This window comes from Protopterus annectens, chromosome 7.part0 (genome assembly GCF_019279795.1).
Source record: "Protopterus annectens isolate FY-2018-M chromosome 7.part0, PAN1.0, whole genome shotgun sequence".
In the NCBI taxonomy this organism is placed as follows: domain Eukaryota; kingdom Metazoa; phylum Chordata; order Ceratodontiformes; family Protopteridae; genus Protopterus; species Protopterus annectens.
In genome coordinates, this window is record NC_056739.1 from 1,985,590,308 (window position 1) to 1,985,609,434 (window position 19,127).

Below are 19,127 nucleotides of genomic sequence, written 5' to 3' on the forward strand. Positions count from 1 at the left end.
AGGTCATCTGTTTGAGGTCAGTAATCCTCTTGGTGTGATACTGTTGTGGTCTTCCAAACTGTTGCAGTTGTCTTGTAAGGTACATCCCAAATGGGGTGTTGTATCCTTTAATGGGTCTAATAAGTCATGAGTAGAGAGGCACAATGGCCTCCTTTGTTCTGGATGCTAACCCATTAGAGATTGGGGGGGGGCACATAGAAGGATATTTTAACCACCTTGGCATTATGGTTATCAAAGGAGAGATTGCTATCTACTGGGGTTCCCAGACCCCTTATTACCTTTTCTCCATGTAGGGGATTAGCACCTATGTGGTAGTCCACGGGTAATTAGTTTTATCCAAAGGGGGTGACTATGCACTTTTTGGCATTCAGCTTGAGGCCATGATATTGACACCAGGTATCCGTCTCAGTGCGACCCTTCTGGAGGTTGTCTGTATCAGCTGGGGAAACAATTATGGCCCCTAGTTTGCAGTTGTCTGCAAACTTTTTCAACCAAAGCCCTCCTGTACTTGCCTGTACCTCAGAGAAGTATATACCGAACATGAGGGGTCCTAGGACTGAGCCTTGGGGGATGTCACTTGTAACTGGTTTGCAGTCGGACCTAAGGTATGCAACTCCCACTGTGTGGGTTCTGTCCGTGAGCCACTTTGCAAACAATCTCATGACATAGGGGTTAATGTTCAGCTGGTTGGGTATGTCGATAATACCAAAATGGGGAATGGTGTTGAAAACCTTTGAGAGATCAAGGTAGGGTGTGTGGACCTACTTACCCTCATCTAATGCCTTGGTAACTGTCTCAAAGAAGTCCACCAGGTTTAGGAGGCATGGTCTGCCCTTAACAAAGCCAAATGGGAGGGGTCAAAGGTTTGGAGGTACCCAATGTCTCTGTGACTGAGATTCATGATGATGTGCTCCATAGCCTTGCAGACCAGGCTAGTCAGGCCTATAGGGCAATAGGTCCCGTGGTCCGTTGTGGCACCATCTTTGTGGAATGGGATAACTGTTGCTGTGCACCATTCAGGGGGTACAAAGCCTGATGCTAGGCTATTATTGAACATGGTGCATAGGTGGGGAGCCAGTATGTTCTAAAGTTTGTGTAAAACGCAGCCTGGGATGTTATCCGATCCCATGGATGCTGTGATATTGGCTTTAGAGTGTGCAGCTTTTACCTGCATAGTTGTGATTACAGGGACTCTATTCCTCCTGTATAGATATGGGCCCTTTAGGGGGGTGAGAGGGGGAAAGGTAGCACTGAACCTATCTGCCAGGATGTTGGCAATATCAGTTGGTTCTGTAATGTTCGTGCCTTTGTGCTGTAACTCAGAGCAGATCTGGGTGTTGACATTGAGATATTTGACATAGCTATAGAATGCTTTGTGGTTGTCCTTGGAATTAGTGGCAGTTTTGTTTCCGTAGCTAGATTTGGAGGATCTTATAAGGGATCTCAGCTTCTTACTGAGGCTGACCATCGAGCTCCTCCACACATAGGATTGTACTCTCTTTTGCAACAGTGTCTTCCTTCTCTTGTACAGTTTGTTTATGGCAGGGGACCATCAGATTGGCTTCCTTAATTAGGAGTATAGCATCTTGGTTCTGTTTGGGATAGCACGATCTATGCACTCAGGTAAGTGCTTATAGAGTGCATTTGTATAGGATTCAGCAGTTGTAACTGTATTGTCCATTTGATGGGTGTCGTGAAGTTCACCACATCTGTCTTAGGAAACATGAAGTTGGCTTTGTAGAAATATTATACTGTGGTTTCTTTAATGGGGGGTGGGGGAGGGATGTGGATATCAAGGGTGTTTAGCTTATGGTCGGATCGGACCAACAAGGAGTTGACTTCAGGTGTGGAACACCGGTCACTCATGTTGGTAATGCCTAGGTCTAGGATATTGTTGCCCCTGGTGGGTGTGTGGATAAGTTGATCCAGGGCATTGGGGTTTATGAATTCCAGAAAGCGTTGAGCTAATGAGTTGGTACACGAGTAGTTTTCCCAGTTAATGGTGGGGTAGGTGAAGTCACCCATTAGTAGGCTGTTTGGTTGAACCCTAATAATTTCCAGTACATCAAGAAAAGAGGAGTGGGAATCTTGGGGCACGGTGGGGGATCTGTAGCAAGCTACAATTTGGATTGCAGTTTAGCCCAGAGGTAGTTGCACTTGGATAACCTCAGATGCATTGTGCTAAGCAAGTAGCCTGGAGGGGTGGATATCCTTAATGAATATGGACACACCTCCGCCTTGGGTGTTCCGGTCCAGGTTACATGGCCAAAAAGTGTGCTATGAGTTATAGCCTGGTAGTGCAGGGGTGCTCTCTGGAGCCTTGAACCAGGTCTCAGTCACTGCACAGATATCGATGTTCTCCATTACAAGGAGTGCTTCGAGTGAGTGCATTTTGAGATTTAGACTTCCAGCATTGAGTAGCATTACCCTCAGTTTGTGCTTGCCTGTTCCTGTTATGGTGGTGAATATGTTTTTGAACCTTGCCTAAAGAAGGCACTATAGGGGCAGCAAGAGCCTTAGCCAATATCCAGAATCCCAAGGGCGACAGGTGCAGGCCATCTTTGGCAAAGCATCATGGTCTGTCATCCCAAGCAGACAGATACTGGATCCCCTTAGAATGACACCAGAAGCTTAGCCAATTGTTGAAGTCAATCGTTTTGTCCTCGTACTGCAGTATCATTCTGGGTGATGACAGAATGCTACTCAGGGCTAGGGTCATACCTGCCTGGCCTACAAGATCGGAGAGCTCTTCCATGTCTCTTTTCATGTAGTCCAGGGAGGTACGTCTCAGGTCATTCACACCAACATGGACAATGACATAGTCATATTTGTATTTGTTGTGGAGTGACCTGAGTGCGTGGGTTATGTGGCGGATCCTGGTACCCAACAAGCAGCTGACAGTAACCTTCTCCTTGTTTAGCCTGGTGAGAGGGACATCGGTGTGCCTGACTATAGAGTCACCTGTGACTAGTGTGTTGGGTATGTTGATTTGCCTTATTGGCTGTGGTTGAGTGGCACACTGACTCTGTGGGCTATGTGCCATTGGGGTTGTGTTGGGGGATGGAGGCTGCTTGAGTTTTCACTTTGGAGGTCCCTGTTGCTTAGACAGATTATTATTGAGCACCTCCGCGAATGTTTTTGTGTTACTATGTGTGGATTATGGTGGTGTAGATTTAGTGAGACTATGTGATGAGTGTGGTGTGGTGCAAATGTTTACCTTCTCCACATGACTGTCTTGGTTGGAGAGAGCTTTACCTCCAGTTTGGCTAGATAAGTGCATCTCTCACAGGTTGTAGTGTTGGGTGGTAGGTGGAGAGGGTTGTCTGTGTACATGAGGCAATGTCTACATGCCTTAAGATGTCCAGATTCATCAGATAGACAGGAGAGAACACTGGGAGCTGACCCTTGGACATGCCTGAATATAAAACTATTTTCCCCTAGATAAGTGAGGAAAGTGAGTACAAGAGCTATTTTACTCTAAGCAAGTGAGAAAAGTACGTACAAAAACTGTTTACCTCTAGGTAATGAGGAAGATGAGTGCTATAGTAATTAGTAGCTTACGTAGTGCTTACAAGTTCTGAACAAGTGCTGAGCATGAATAAGCAATCCAGATAGAGTCTTGGATAACATAAACACACTGTCCCCCCCCACCAACAGGTACACAATCGTATATCCATGTACACTACAGAGCCCCTGTAACCACAACTGTGCAGGTACAAGCTGCACTCAGGCTGCATGGGACCTGTCCGCATCCCAGGTTGTATCATACACATATGGCAAAACAAGTTGCTCTCCACATACACATCATGTAAAACATAGCTTCATGTCAGGCTGTGTACACACTGAATGGTGCACACCAACAGGTATCACAACCCACAAAGGGGGAGACACTACTGATACTGGGAAGTACTGCACTACTACTCTGCTGAGTCTGGTCTGAAAGGCCATGAACCTTGATCAAATTATTTGATGTCAGCAGTACAGATGTAGATGACAGTAAGGTTGATTTCACACTGCATATCATAACCTTGCCAGGTCATAGGACATCATCACCCATACTGTGTTCCACCTACACTCAGTATACTAGATGTACATTCCTATGTCACAGGAGTGTTTTGCAACGGGACTGCTGGCAGAACCAACACTACAGAAGGTGTCTGAATAATACATGCACATCACACCAGTGCCAGCTACAGTAAGACAGGGTTAATTCATTGTACTCCCCCTCATTGTAGTCTATACCACACAGACTAACAGAAGGCATCTGCCTATTGAAGTATGCAAATGACTATGACCTAAGAGCAATAGCTGACTCAGAGTGTTGTGGACAACATACAGAAGAGACTTTGTGGATGAGGTGTGTGACATATGGGCACAATCTGACAGCTACATATTGCATTGTCATCCCTATGTTTATAACCCTGTACCCATGAACTACCACCTAGGCAGCGGTCAACACTGTGTATAAGGGATGCAGCTGGGTAGTTGTCTTTCCTGTGATAGTTATGTCACCACACCTGTCAGGTAGTCGTATGTGGCAACCCTAATCATGACAGGGTGCCATCCATGAATATAGAGATCATTGTCCAGCCATACTCAACACTCAAGTGACCCATATCAGATCACATATTTCCTTTAAGGGGTATTGGCCATGTTCAGGTGGCCTACACCAGCCTTCCCAATCCCCATCTCCACTATGTAGCATGATCCTAATGTCAAACACATACTTCATGGACATCCACCTTCCTAGTTCTAGGATCACCACATGCTGGACAGATCCTTGTCCCATACACTTTACATAGTCCTGCCATACTATGCATTCCTGTCCAGCAAAACTGCACATGGCCCCCCTCTCAGACATGGTGTGATGACCGCATGGTAAATGTATCATTACCCCTGTGGGTCAGTTATGTGGCACTGCTCCACCTGGCTCCAGAGACCTGCCTGTCAGCTACAGCTAGGTAACCTTTCATCCTAGATTCATACATGGCCCAGGACATATAGCCTACTAGTTGACTTTGACTGTACATGCTATAGTTGATATCCACCCCTGCAAATACCATCTGGCTAGCCAGTGTCCCATGTGTATCACATGTGCAACACAGGTGATACATGGCAGGATGCTGAACAGCTGTACAGTGCCGTGTAGATGTATATGACATAACACATACATGTAAAACCTTCCATGAGCAAGTCTGCAGGGTCACAGGTCATGTCCGTTAAGGCAGTGTAATTCTTTATATGTGACATATACACAGCATCAAAGTCGACTGCATTAATGTGGACACATCCAGCCATGTGCTGATAGGTAAGAACACCAGTACAGGAAAACAGACATGCCCACATCATGACAGCATCATCATGGAGTATGAGCAATGTAATCAGGTGACACACACACACACACACACACACACATATATGGTGATAATATCCAGTCACCATTGAGTGTCAAATGTGTGTGACACAAACATGTCAGTGGTGTCAGTGTCATGTAGATTTGCAAAGACAACTATGTAATCGTAATAAATGCGATATACATGTATGTTCAGCTATAGCTCTGTATGTCTCTGTGAGTTATTGTGACCTGTCTCCATCATTATGTCTTCCAGGTATGCCGCTTGGAGGATGAGGCCCTCATCTCATACCTACATGACTATCATGATATCCTGTTCAGCCATGTGCCACAGGATGCACAGCAGTGGGATGTCCTGTGGATGGAACTTCGAAGGAGGGTTAATGATGTGGGTGGCCACAACCGGACATACCAGCAGGTACGTAGACACTGTACAGACCTCATTAGATGGGCAAAACAGCGTGCAAATGCAATTGCCAGGGAACAAGGTGCAACAGGTGGTGGGCCACCAACCCAGCCCCTACTCACACGTACAGAGGAGCTACTGGCCAACCTGGGGACACCTGCAGAACAACATCCACAAGCCTTAGCCGATATTGTGGAGGTGGGTGTCTCTCAACCACTGAGCCTGGAATTGCCTGGTAAGTCACTACTGCACCTATAACAACTATATTCCATATTGTTACATGTGTCACTGTACAATATGTAATGTAAAATCATATGCAAGGCATGTATACACACATGCCGCATACTACAGTATGCTACTCTGTGTATGCACACATGTGCATACTCCATAGTATAGCCTACTGTACTGGTGTATGTGTTAGCATGCACATTGCATCCTGTAGCTATCATACATGCATGGATAATGATCATACTGCTGTGTTACTCCTATTTAGGTACCTCTGGTGTTCCACTGCGGCAGCAGCCCATTGCAGGTGAGACTGTTATTATTTAATGCACAGATCTATCTGCCATATGGCCATTTACCTCATGTACACATAATGTATGGTCCTGTCACAATATACAGGTCGGACCTGCAATGCATCACATTGGCTACCCATGTGCAATACTTGCAAACTATATGAAACACCGATATGAAACCTCACAAACTGTCATTGTCAGATGTGTGGACAGCTGTGCATACAATGGTGGAGATGCTGTTCACTGTAGGGACATGTACTACAGATCAGAACTACACATGTGAGGAATACAAACAGTAATACACAGTGAGCTGGAGTATGGCCAGCCCACAGAATTCACTGGTATGGATCATAGCCCTGCTATGAATGTCACACAATGTGATGTGCTATCTTGACATGTCCATGACATCTAGTGGCCTGGCTGCAACACTGCCTAACTATCCTGAAAAACATATCCCACATACCAAACATACCACCCTTTGTCTGCATAACCCTGTCATCAGTGGAGTATATGACATCTATGGGTGTATGTTATATGGGACAACACAGACATGTGAAATAGATGCCCGTCACAATAATTTGGCCAACACATGTACACTCATAGCCATGGAGGATGGCCAGAGACATGAAGCAACACACACAGTAGACGTGATGTGCTTGTGTGTACACCCTGTCATACATTGGCTCCACATGGTCCAACTATGGCCTTTGTATAATGGTTATATTGCAGATGTGGAACACTAGACATCCTACAGGCCTGTGCACATCTTGTGTAGGTGTGACATCAATCCACCACATAAGATGTGTTGAATATCTTGAGTGTGTCATGACATGACAGCAGTCACCTGTACAGTATCGACATCAGCCCACAGATATAGTACATTCCCCTTGCTGGTGTCGGAAATCAATGTCATGGTTGCTCCTCATGTGTGTGTGTGTGTGTGTGTGTGTGTGTGTGTGTGTGTGTGTGTGTGTGTGTGGTACACAGATGTCATGTAGGACATGGTGTACTGATGGGTTTGCCATGTCTGGCCATAGTTGCCAGGCAGCAGCAATATGGTTGCAGATGTGCAGGGGTATCATCCGTATACCCTTCAGTGACCTGTGTCACACATTCCACATCATGGTTGAGTGTGTATACACCTCAGTGATGTGGGTCACATTCCACAGTATATATGTATTGTATCTGAACACAGTCATGGCTATGAACTGTGTCTGTAACTCACACTGCATAACAGAAACACCTCATGATTCCCTGCAATGGCCATGCACATCAGCTAAATGCATGTAGAGCGGACAGACAACACTGCATTGGGACACCATTACTCCACTATATATTTGACAGGACACCATTGTGTTAAACATGTATGCATGTCATTGCACATGTGAACAGATCACATGTCATACTACATGTGATTGTCAAGGTCATATGCCACACATCAGGCAGGTGTGCTGTTAACCTGTGCTGGTCTACATGGTGTAACACAGGGATGTATGCTAACTACTACTATGATTGTGTAATTTGCATGCCTTCTGCTATGACACATGCATGTTGTTATGTGCAACCCAGGGATGTATGATAACTACCACTATTGCTGTCTGCACTGCATGCCGTCTGCTGTATCACATGCATGTTGCATGCCTTCTACCATATCACATGCATGTTGGGTGCCATATCACATGCATGTTGAGTGCCATAGTGTGTCTGTGTGTGTGTGTCTGTGTGTGTGTATGCCTGTGTGTCTGTGTGTGTCTGTGTCTGTGTGTGTGTCTATTGTATAGATTGTAATGTACAGTTCTTGTCTGCTCCTCACAGGTGATGTAGGTGTGTTCTCCTCCTGCGGTCCATCTGATGTTAGTGTCCCCACAGACTCTGGCAGTGATGATTGAGGTACAGGCAGGGTTTTCAGGGGCTGAATTTGTGCCATTGGCTGCCATTCTACCTATATCCCCCTCATCCACGCACACAGATATCATGCCTACACATACCCCCACACCAGTGGCCATAGAGGAAGGACAGTTGCTGTGTGGTAGATTGGAACAGGAAAGTGTGGGGGCTATGGAAGCTGTGCCTGCACGCCATGGTGTCAGCCAACTGACTGGTGATGCCCCACACAGGCACGTGGCCAGTGCTGCTTGTAGGAGGACCTCTGGCCAGCATGCCCCTGCAAGACAGAGCACAGCAGCTGGTGTCAACAGACGCATGTTTCAGGCTGTAATGGAGGCACAGGCATGTGCTGAATGGTACAACAGAAAAGATCAGAGGATTCAGAGGACTGCTGTCCGTCCTTTAAACAACAACATCCAGGCAATGGCAAATGCTCAACAGCAGATTGCTGAAGCTTTGGATAGACTATTGGGTGACAAGGTTGGAGTCCTTGACCGTGGCATGACAATCCGCGAGCGTGAGCTGTCTGTGTTGGAACATCTGGTAGGAGTGAGGCATCGGGCACATGGACATAGGCCTGCTACATCACCTGTTTCAGGTCTACATGAATGAGCTACCTCACATGGCAGCTCCCATAGTGGTGGTAGCAGCAGTGCAGCTGGTGCTGTGCTGTCCACACCATGATACAGCAGGCCACGTGCACATGGCCCTGGATGGTCCCAACAGGGACACAGTTCCAGTGGACATGTGTCATCAGACAGTACCCAATCTGCACCTCTGCCTGGTAGTGCCCATGCAACCCCTAGCAGGCACGGGTCACGTGGCCGTGGCCAGACACCATGAACTGTAAAACCTGGCCTGTGCAGTCTGCAGCTGTCAATAATACCCCTGTGTAGGCCAGAACTGTGTGCATACATACACACACACACCAGAAACATATGTAGGGCACACATGCATAACATCCACACATGCCCTATTAGATCAAAGGCCCTAGCCCACACACATGATGTCATCCAATGGTGCAGCCTAGGCCTCTGGCAAACATTATCACCCTGTGCATATGATGATGCCTGTGCTGCATCCTTGTCATCCACACCATCGGTGCAGGGACATGCTCATATGGTCAATGCACAGGGTGAACAGACTAGGAAGATAAGTGTAGATTACAATTGTTGTGTACTGTTGACAGGCAGCAGACATACCATGTAGTACAGGTGTACAATGCATTTCATACTGTTAACAGTATGTGACCTGTGTAACAATAGTAACTGCATGTTGGTCATGATGTTCTGCTTTCCTCCTTCAGGTCTAATTGCACGTGCCGGTGGATGTCAGTGTTTGCAGTTAGTGCCCCATATGTAAATGTGGACTACTCACAGGTATGTATGAATATACCAGCATGCACCTTGTAGCTCCCACATCACAGTTAGAATGTCAATTGTTCCAAACACGTCTGCTGATGCAAGAGCATGATAGCTGTGTATTAAGCTACTGTAGCTACAGACGTGACATCCATACTGGCTGACATCACAGGTACAGTTACATGGAGTGGTGAGGTAAGAGAGTGGTCTAGCTGATGACAAGGGTAGAGGCCAGTGGGAAGTGTGATGCCTCATTGGGAAGCAGTAACACACATTCCCATGACAGAATGCCAGCACACAACTGCACCCACACACTCAGGTATTGCTACAAATGTATTCAGTGACACAGTAACACACCCACACATTCACAGATTCACAGAAACAGTAACACACACTCACACACAGTTGCTACTGTTGAGGTGAGGACCCCTGCTTATGTGCAAATCATCATTACAGTACTGTGCACCTACATGATGCGCCACAGAGAATACACATGTACAGGTAGTCAGTATGGCCTAAGATCGGGGACATCAACACGGATAGTAGATTGCATCGCCTGGATGGGGGGAAGGGTCTTATCAGTTCACTATGGTAACATACATCTTCACTCCAGGGACCAGACAACCATACATACACACACACACACACACACACACACACACACACACACACACACACACACACACACACACACACACAAATAAACACACTGTGGCATTCACTATTGAATACACCTATGTCACGCACATACAGACACCTCACATGTGTGAGATACATGCCCCTGCCTATGTCCTGCTTTCTACGTTGCAGTTTGTACACGTCTGCAACAGTGTACAGGAGAGTGAGTAACAATTGAGATGTATTCTCCACCATACGTGACATATATGGACACACATGCAACCACACATGCCAGTACTGTGAATCAAACAACTGCCTAGCTCATGATATGTATGACAGACTTACAGCAGTATTGCATGCATTACAAAGTGTACTGACGCTTCCTTTGGCAACAGTGCTGATATATGCACATGGGAGGTCTTAACTGTTACAGGTGTCAAGTGATTTACCTTCAGTGTCACCCTGACCACTGTCTATGTTGTGTGTGTTGCCCTTCAATTAACAAAACCATTGCTTACTGGTTACACAGGTTATTGTAGGACCACTTGTGATACACCTGTGAAATGTCCTCAGCAAACATCCATCTGCAAAGATGCCCCGCCACTTAGATATTTTCACACATCTGTCCATACCTGAGGTACATATTTCCGTACTTTCAGCATATCACCATATACAGTTGGCAATGTTGAGGCTGCATTGTAACTGCATGATGTACTAAGATATATGTCACCTGTATACATCAGCAACTGCACATGCATGGTATCTAAATGCACACCACTACATGTACATGTGTGTAGGTCCTACAATCCTGTCATTTGGGCATGTTTGTAGGCATTGCAATTGATGGACATGTGTAATGACATACATGACACATGGACTGTTGTATGATATGATAGGTGTAATGGGTGAATGGTACAGAGGGAATGTTACCTCTGTTAACATTGATATCACACCTTATGTACTGTTAGCATTTAGCAGCCATGGACCTACATTCCATGTGCATGTGTGTAATGGCTGTAGCCACCTGTCTACACAAAGGACAACAACAGCTATGCTATTTACATATATGTTGTGTGTGTGTGGCATGTACATATCCAGGGCAGGTACATGTATGTCATATTCAAACTTGAGGGTCTTTACTGGTGTACAGCAACAGTCATCTGCTAATGCTGTAAATAACCGAGGGCCCCTGGTATGTGTACAGCTAACCTGGTTTCAGACAGTGGTATCATTACATTGCATAACACATGATGCAACTGTGTCAGTACATGGGTACTCTGCACAGTTGATGTAGAGCTTGGTACAGTCCACTGGTCAAGGGTCACATGGTGGTGTACTATTATATTTCCTACCACATGTATGGATGTGTGTTGGTGGTCCGAGGGCATGGTGATGTCTGAGGTTTACATCCTACAATGCAGCATTTGACACTGTGTCCTGCACCTGACTCAGCTGTGATGCCTTTTGTGGGAGTACCGGTCAGTACATGTGAGTGGCCTCTATGTATGTGGGGACACCACCACCTGGAGCGGTCCATACCTGTGTTATGGCCCACATGTCTGGTTCTGAGGTATATCGTGGTAATGCTATTGTGCACTACAGAGCCTTCAGCCAGGTGTTCCTCACTGCACAGATGTCAGTACTCCCCATTGTTGGATCTACAGTGAGCAGCTGTGATTATGGACGCTACACATCTAGCACTGGTTAGCATAAGCATACAATGCAATTGTCCTCTAGGTCTCAGGGTGTTATCCTGTGTTTAGGACATTTGCCTTGGAATGGCACTATATGGGCAAATGTGACTTCGGTATTATCCCCACTCCCTTGAATCATGGATGCATGTGATATGTGACAAAGGCCTGTCTACTTTCAATCATGTCATCCCAGAATGACATACACTGGACAACCTTGTAATTACAGCAGGACATTGGCTCATTGTGTTGGTCAAGCAGTTGCCACTCCTAGCAAGGCTCATTGTGTTGGTCAAGCAGTTGCCACTCTTAGCAAGACATCACTGTGAGTGGTAGTATTGTGCTTGGTATAGAATGGTGCATCTAAGGTGACGGACAGCAGCAGACGTTGTGTATAAGACTGGTGTCAGATATATGTAGAGCAGTGTTCCTGCTAACAATGACAACTACTAACACCAGAGTCCATTGCAATGTGTTCTTTACATCTAACTGCAATAGCATGGCCACTGTGGTCTTCCGTGTTTAGAATCAGAGTGCATCCCAGACAGCCCTGTGCTACTAAGTGTATGAGCATGCCCAGTATAACCTTGTGTAGCTGGACACATAGTGCATTCCGAACAGCCCTGTGCTACTAAGTGTGTGAGCATGCCCAGTGACACCTTGTGTTGGTTATGTGCCTCTATGTGTATGGGCATGGCCATTGTAACCCTATATAGTGATAGTAGTCATCCATTCCACAGATGGGCATACTCCAGGTCAAGATGGATTCCTACTTTAAACACACAGGTTCACAGGTATGTACATCTTAACTGCCAGCATCCCTGTTGATGTCCGCACTCCTAGAAAGTCATAATGACAACCTTGAAATGTATAGTCTGTGTGGCGCGACCCGTAACTATGTAGTATTGTAATAGTGATCTGTAGATAGGCAGGTGTTCTGTTCCCACCACTGGCGTGTGTGTTTGTCTCCGTCTGCCTGAGGACTGAATAATGCTTTTAGACTGCTCACACTCCATACAATTCCTATACCCACCTTTGGCAAGGCTGATGATGTCACCCACCTAGTAATACACCTCTGGGAGTGCTGTGACCCAGTAATCCCAGTAGCGCGATCTGTAAATGCATAATGTTGTAGTGTAATAAAGTAGTTAGGTCGGTGTTCTAACCCCAGACTTGCCAAGTGTGTGTGTGTGTGTGTGTGTGTGTGTGTGTGTGTGTGTGTGTGTGTGTGTGTGTGTGTGTGTGTTTGTGTTTGTCCCCATCTGCCTGAGGACTGAATAATGCTTTTAGACTGCTCACACTCCATAAAATTCCTATACCCACCTTTGGCAAAGCTGATGATGTCACCCACCTAGTAATACACCTCTGGGAGTGCTGTGACCCAATAATCTCAGTAGCATGCTCTGTAACTGCATAATGCTGTAGTGTAATAAAGTAGTTAGGTCGGTGTTCTAATCCCAGACTTGCCAAGTGTGTGTGTGTGTGTGTGTGTGTGTGTGTGTGTGTGTGTGTGTTTGTCCCCATTTGCCTGATGACTGAATAATGCTTTTAGACTGCTCACACTCCATACCATTCCTATACCCACCTTTGGCGAGGCTGATGATGTCACCCACCTAGAAATACACCTCTGGGAGTGCTGTGACCCAGTAATGTTGATAGCACGTTTTGTAACTGCGTAATGCTATAGTGTGATAAAGTAGTTAGGTCAGTGTTCTATTTCCAGACTTGCCAAGTGTGTGTGCGTGTTTGTCCCCGTCTGCCTGAGGACTGAATAATGCTTTTAGACTGCTCACACTCCATACAATTCCTATACCCACCTTTGGCAAGGCTGATGATGTCACCCACCTACAAATACACCTCTGGGAGTGCTGTGACCTAGTAATCTCGGTAGCGCTATCTGTAACTCCGTACTGCTGTAGTGTAATAAAGTAGTTAGGTCAGTGTTCTAATCCCAGACTTGCCAAGTGTGTGTGTCTGCCTGCGTGAGACAAGTACAGTGCTTTGTAGAGTATGCACCCTCTGTACAAATCACATGACCACCTTTGTCAATCCTGCTGTTGTCACCTAACTAGGTATACACCTGTAAGTGTGCTGTAACCCAGTATTCACTGTAGCATGTGCCCTAAAAGTGTATTGCTGCAGTGTGATATGGTAGGTAGGGGTTCGTATACAGGCCATGGCAAGTGTGTGTTTGTCTGTCAGAGCCTGTGTAGAGGTGGCTGTGAGTGTCTTACCATTGGACATGTTGGGGAGCGGATTTTGTAGTTTTCCTATATGGTGTCCATCTTATGACACATCGGCTACCTCACAAGGAGTACAGTTGTCAGTCAGCCACGGGACTGTGTTGGCAAGCCATACCCCTACATCTAGCAAAAGTCCTGGTCAACAAAGTATGCAACACTACTAGTACCTGGTATATGTCCTGCACCCATGTAACATGCACAAACACACTTGCCTAGGATATCCCGCTATGTTGCTAGTACCATGCACATTGATGACAGATAGTAGGCATGGTATGAATTCAGTGGCCTGCAGAGGACATAGCACCCTGTACAGTGGTACAATAGGCACATATTTGCAGACATTGTGCCTTCACTATGTTCCCCACTGGATGCCTGCAACATATGTGGTGCCATCAAATGTGATCCACAGAGGCCATACAATGCCATACACATGTGTCCTGTATGGACCAATGCCACTGACACCAGGGAATACCTGTATCATACTATCAATGCAGGTGCAGGGTCGACCTGCTCACTATAAGCAGGTTTTGCCACACCAGGCCAGTATTGGCATATCGGGGAATAACAGTCTGTGTACACAACATGTGCCTGCCAAAGCAGGTACACCTGTACATGTCACTGTACAGTATTGTGGGACATGCACATCCCAAGCAATGTCCATGTGAAGGACTATCAAACACAGACATGGCATGCATTGCAAAGCTATGGCCATACACATTGGTAACCAGGATATCAGGGCAGATCATGCAGTACCCATCTGTGTGGGACATTGCAGACACTACACCCCTGCACTGCACACCATTGTTGGGTGATGCAATGCCAAGGATTACCCCTCACCCAGCCTTGTACAGCCATCTTGCACAGCCAACCACTACACACCCATGAAGCAATGCAAACATGCATGTCAGTACTGGCACCTTGTGTCTGCGTGTGGTTATGATGCTCCCAATGATAGTCACTCCCAGTATAACCCACGTTGGCATAACAACAGATGTCAAACACTTTCACATGCCCTAGCCCATAGAACCTCCAGATATCCCCAGTGGTGCATGTAGTGCTGTGCATTACTGCAGTGTGGCAAACTAAGTAGTTAGGTTGTGTATTTGTGGTCCTGGCAAAGAGTGTCAATGCGTGTCCATTAGAGAGTGTGGTTGTGGTGACAATGGCATCCGTTCACGTGGACAGCCATGTGTGCCACACCTAATGTGTGTCTACTGTATCTCTGGTGCAGATGTCAGTCACCTACACACATATATGTTCTTACAGCATAGCAACATGTCACCTTTGTGGCACATGTAGTAACATCATGCACATGTAATAGTAATGACTAATCAGTTAGGGATTTGGCCCCTGTACTGTTAGGTGTGTGGCAAACAATGCTTAGGGTTAAGTCTCTAAGCCCTTCTCTGGTGTACTTTGCCTGTCCCACCCACACACTTACTGGTGGATGTGAAGGTGTACACCTGCTCAGCAGCAGCATGTGTATTGTAAGTGATGGACATGATCAGGTGATGGCCTCTGCACCTATTGCAGTCCTCCTCTAGCTGATTGCATGTGGAACAGCTGTGATGGTGTTCCCATAGCCATTTGCATGATAAACACAGTACACTATCTAGGGAAAACATGTTGATATTTGGCCATGACAGTTGCTGTGAGTGGTACCTGGATGTGGTGTTCTGACACGGCATCACAGATGATATCTGGATGTACCTCAAACATCATACACAGTGGGAAATAGCCTAAAGACAGGAGGGTGATGTGCCACACATGACTACAGCATGTAAGTGTAGCTATGCTGCACTGAGACTACTGCCTGTTTAATGTGTGTGGTAATGGCTATTCTGCATGTTTTAATACAGACATGACAGTACTCTGCTCGTGAGGGACCCCCATCTGTAGGGCCATTTGTGAACTGGTCAGTGTGTGAAACCATTTGTTTCCTGTGTTACACACTGAACACACATCTCTGCACAGCAGGAGCATAGTGTGAGGATTGCAGACAGTACATGATGATAGGAATGTGTTACTGCCATTGCATCCCTGACTGGACATATGTCACATGAAACAGTGGTATGACAGACATTGTGTGGGGTTCCCAGTGACAAGCCAATAATGGGCAACTGTTCATAGCTGCGGTCACATGTCTACTACACATTGTACAGATGGCATGCAGTATATATGCATGTGTTGTTCTTCCTCTGCAAATGTATACCATCTGTTGTGTTGGGTTGATGGTGATATCTATGCATACTGTTGTAGGTAATTCTGCATGCTGTTGTCTATCACTAAGCCATATGTGAGTTTAAACTGCAACACCATAGGCTGAATGGGTTGGGAGGTCCCGGCAGAACCTCCTGTCCCACTTCAGCTGACCATGGCACCGGGCACTAGCACATCTGGGGCCCAGCCTTGGACATCAACCTCTGTTGGCTGTGTACCACCTTCTAGTGTTACCACCACTGAGGATGGAGCATGTCCCCCTTAGGAGCAGGACCAGACAGGTACATGTCTGCTGTCGTGTGGTCCCGGATGTGTTGCTTTGGTGGCTCACTAAGGCGTTCCGAAGCCAGATACGCAAGCTCAAGGGCAGAGTGTCACATTTACAGGGTGATGCTGCCCCTCCTGGACAGCCCCCAACACTGCCTCCTTTGCAGCTGTTTAGGTGCAGTGGCAGCTGCCCATGGCTGGGGACCTCCGTCCCACTGTTCCCATGGGCTTGTGAATGCCGAACACTCATCCCCGTCTGAGGTGTATCCCTCCACATGTGTCAAATACCAACCCTGTATGCTGTCTTGTCTGTGGTCCTACCCTACCTATCCTTCATGGCCATACCTACACTCCTTCCCCCACATTCGACCCTCACCTACGGAAACATAAGGCCAATTGGCTCCTAGGACAACATCTGCCCTATACATAGCTGTCCATTTCACACATGTGCCCACTGGACACATGTAACCCTTGTAATATGCATCACGACATACACCTGTTATCCTCACCCCTGTCCCTCAGGTGTACAATCCTGGTATGAACATCACTCCTAAATGGTCCAGGTACACGTGATGAGGATGACCCCATTGTACACACAACACTACTGGTCCCTCTGTGGTTACCCCATTTACCTTTATCATGATGATGTTGCACCCAGCACCTTGCAAGAGTACTATTCACACATAATGATTGGACAGATACTGTTATGTTAATGATGTATACGGCCAATGTACAACTATTTGTGTGTATGAATGACACATGTCTGTCTGCGGGAGTCTTGAGATCACATAGAACACCACTACATAATACAGGCATCGCTGGTGTTTCCCATTTCATTCGTTTGTAATACTTTGTTGCCACATGGTATGTTCCTGCTATATCTCTATATGTGTATGTACCTTTATGCTGAACATAAACACTCGTATATACATCTACATGATGGGATACATTCCTATACTGTTGAATGACTGCACTGTATGATATGTTTGTGGTACTGTCCATTGTCTGTATATCTGCCATGGCATATTGGTAAATCACATTAGCTGTGTGTGCAGGGTCCTGGTTCCGAGCCTTGCAGAGGACATTAATTTGGTTGCAGGGCAGAACAAGGCCATTGGATACGGAGGGAGTAAGGCACATTAAAGCATTGGGAGCGGGTGTGCATCGGTTTGCATGGTGTTAAGCAATGCTAACCTCTGGTTACAGCTTCTTACACTCGGTTAGCCTCTACACTGCTTTACCTGTGCAATACTCACATACTGGTAGCCAAACAGGCTAACACCCGCTAGCTCCTGCACTTGCAAATGCACCATTGGTGCTTGCATCTGACACTCACACCCCTGGGTGGGAGTGAGGACCACAATATTACCTTGTTATGCCAATTACATTTGATTACATGCCCACAGTATCGGGAATGGCTGCCCATTAGGCGACGGCATGCCGTTCAACTGTACGGAATCGGCGGCCTGTCCAGTGATTTAATCATATTATTTGTGTGTTCCTCATACAATCTGCTCCCATCTGGCTGACACATGGGAACCGAGACTCTTCAATACAGGCAAATAATTGGGTTTTGGGAGCCACATCCATTGGCCGAGTCATGCTACCGCATACCTATTATAGGGTTGCCACCTTTTCAATTGCCCAAAGTGGGACTTTAGGGTTACCACCTGTCCCACTTTGTGAGGGATAGTCCCTCTTTAGACAGTTGTGTCCTGCGAAAATAATCAAGACATAACAAATGTCCTGAGATTACAGGACAAAATTATATCCTACGTTTCTTTAATAGTTGCATAAAACAGTTATTTTATATATGAAACTTCTATATGTTATGTGAAGTAGCATAAGCAATTCAAATGTTATTAGAATAAGCTTTTATTTGTGCAAAAAAGTAAAGTTCTGTACTATGCATGGCTGTAGGTATGTTTTGTCCTGGAAAATCTGACATTTCTACAGAACATGTCCCACTTTGGGCATTTGAAAAGGTGGCAACCCTATGGGACCTTTATGTAGAGATGTCAGATTTTGCAGGGCAAAACATACCCACAGCCAGTAGAAAGGAGAGTACTTCACTGTTTTGCCTAAATAAAAGCTTATTCTTGTAACATTATAGTTGCTTATACTATTTCTTATAACATTTAGGTGTTTCAGATACAAAATAATTGCTTTATGCAACTACTACAGACAATATAGGAAATCTTTGTCCTAAATCTCAGGACATTTGCCATAATTTCAATTATTTTGCAGGACACAACTGCCCAAAGGGGAGTGTCCCTCGCAAAGGTGGACAGGTGGTAACCCCAACCTATTATTCTATCATCTTTCTAAGGTAGTCAGCTGGATATGAGATTTCTGTCACTAGCAGACCACTCATACGAATGGGGAAGAATAAACACTGAATCAGAGACACTGCATAACAACCTCAGGGACACATTTAGAAGTTTGGTGCTATTAACCTGACACATTGACAGACCCAGAGCATATGTATTCATACACATTGTCTGAGGTACATGCTGTTTATGACTCTTACATGTTGTCATTATTCATTATGTGTATGCTGCCA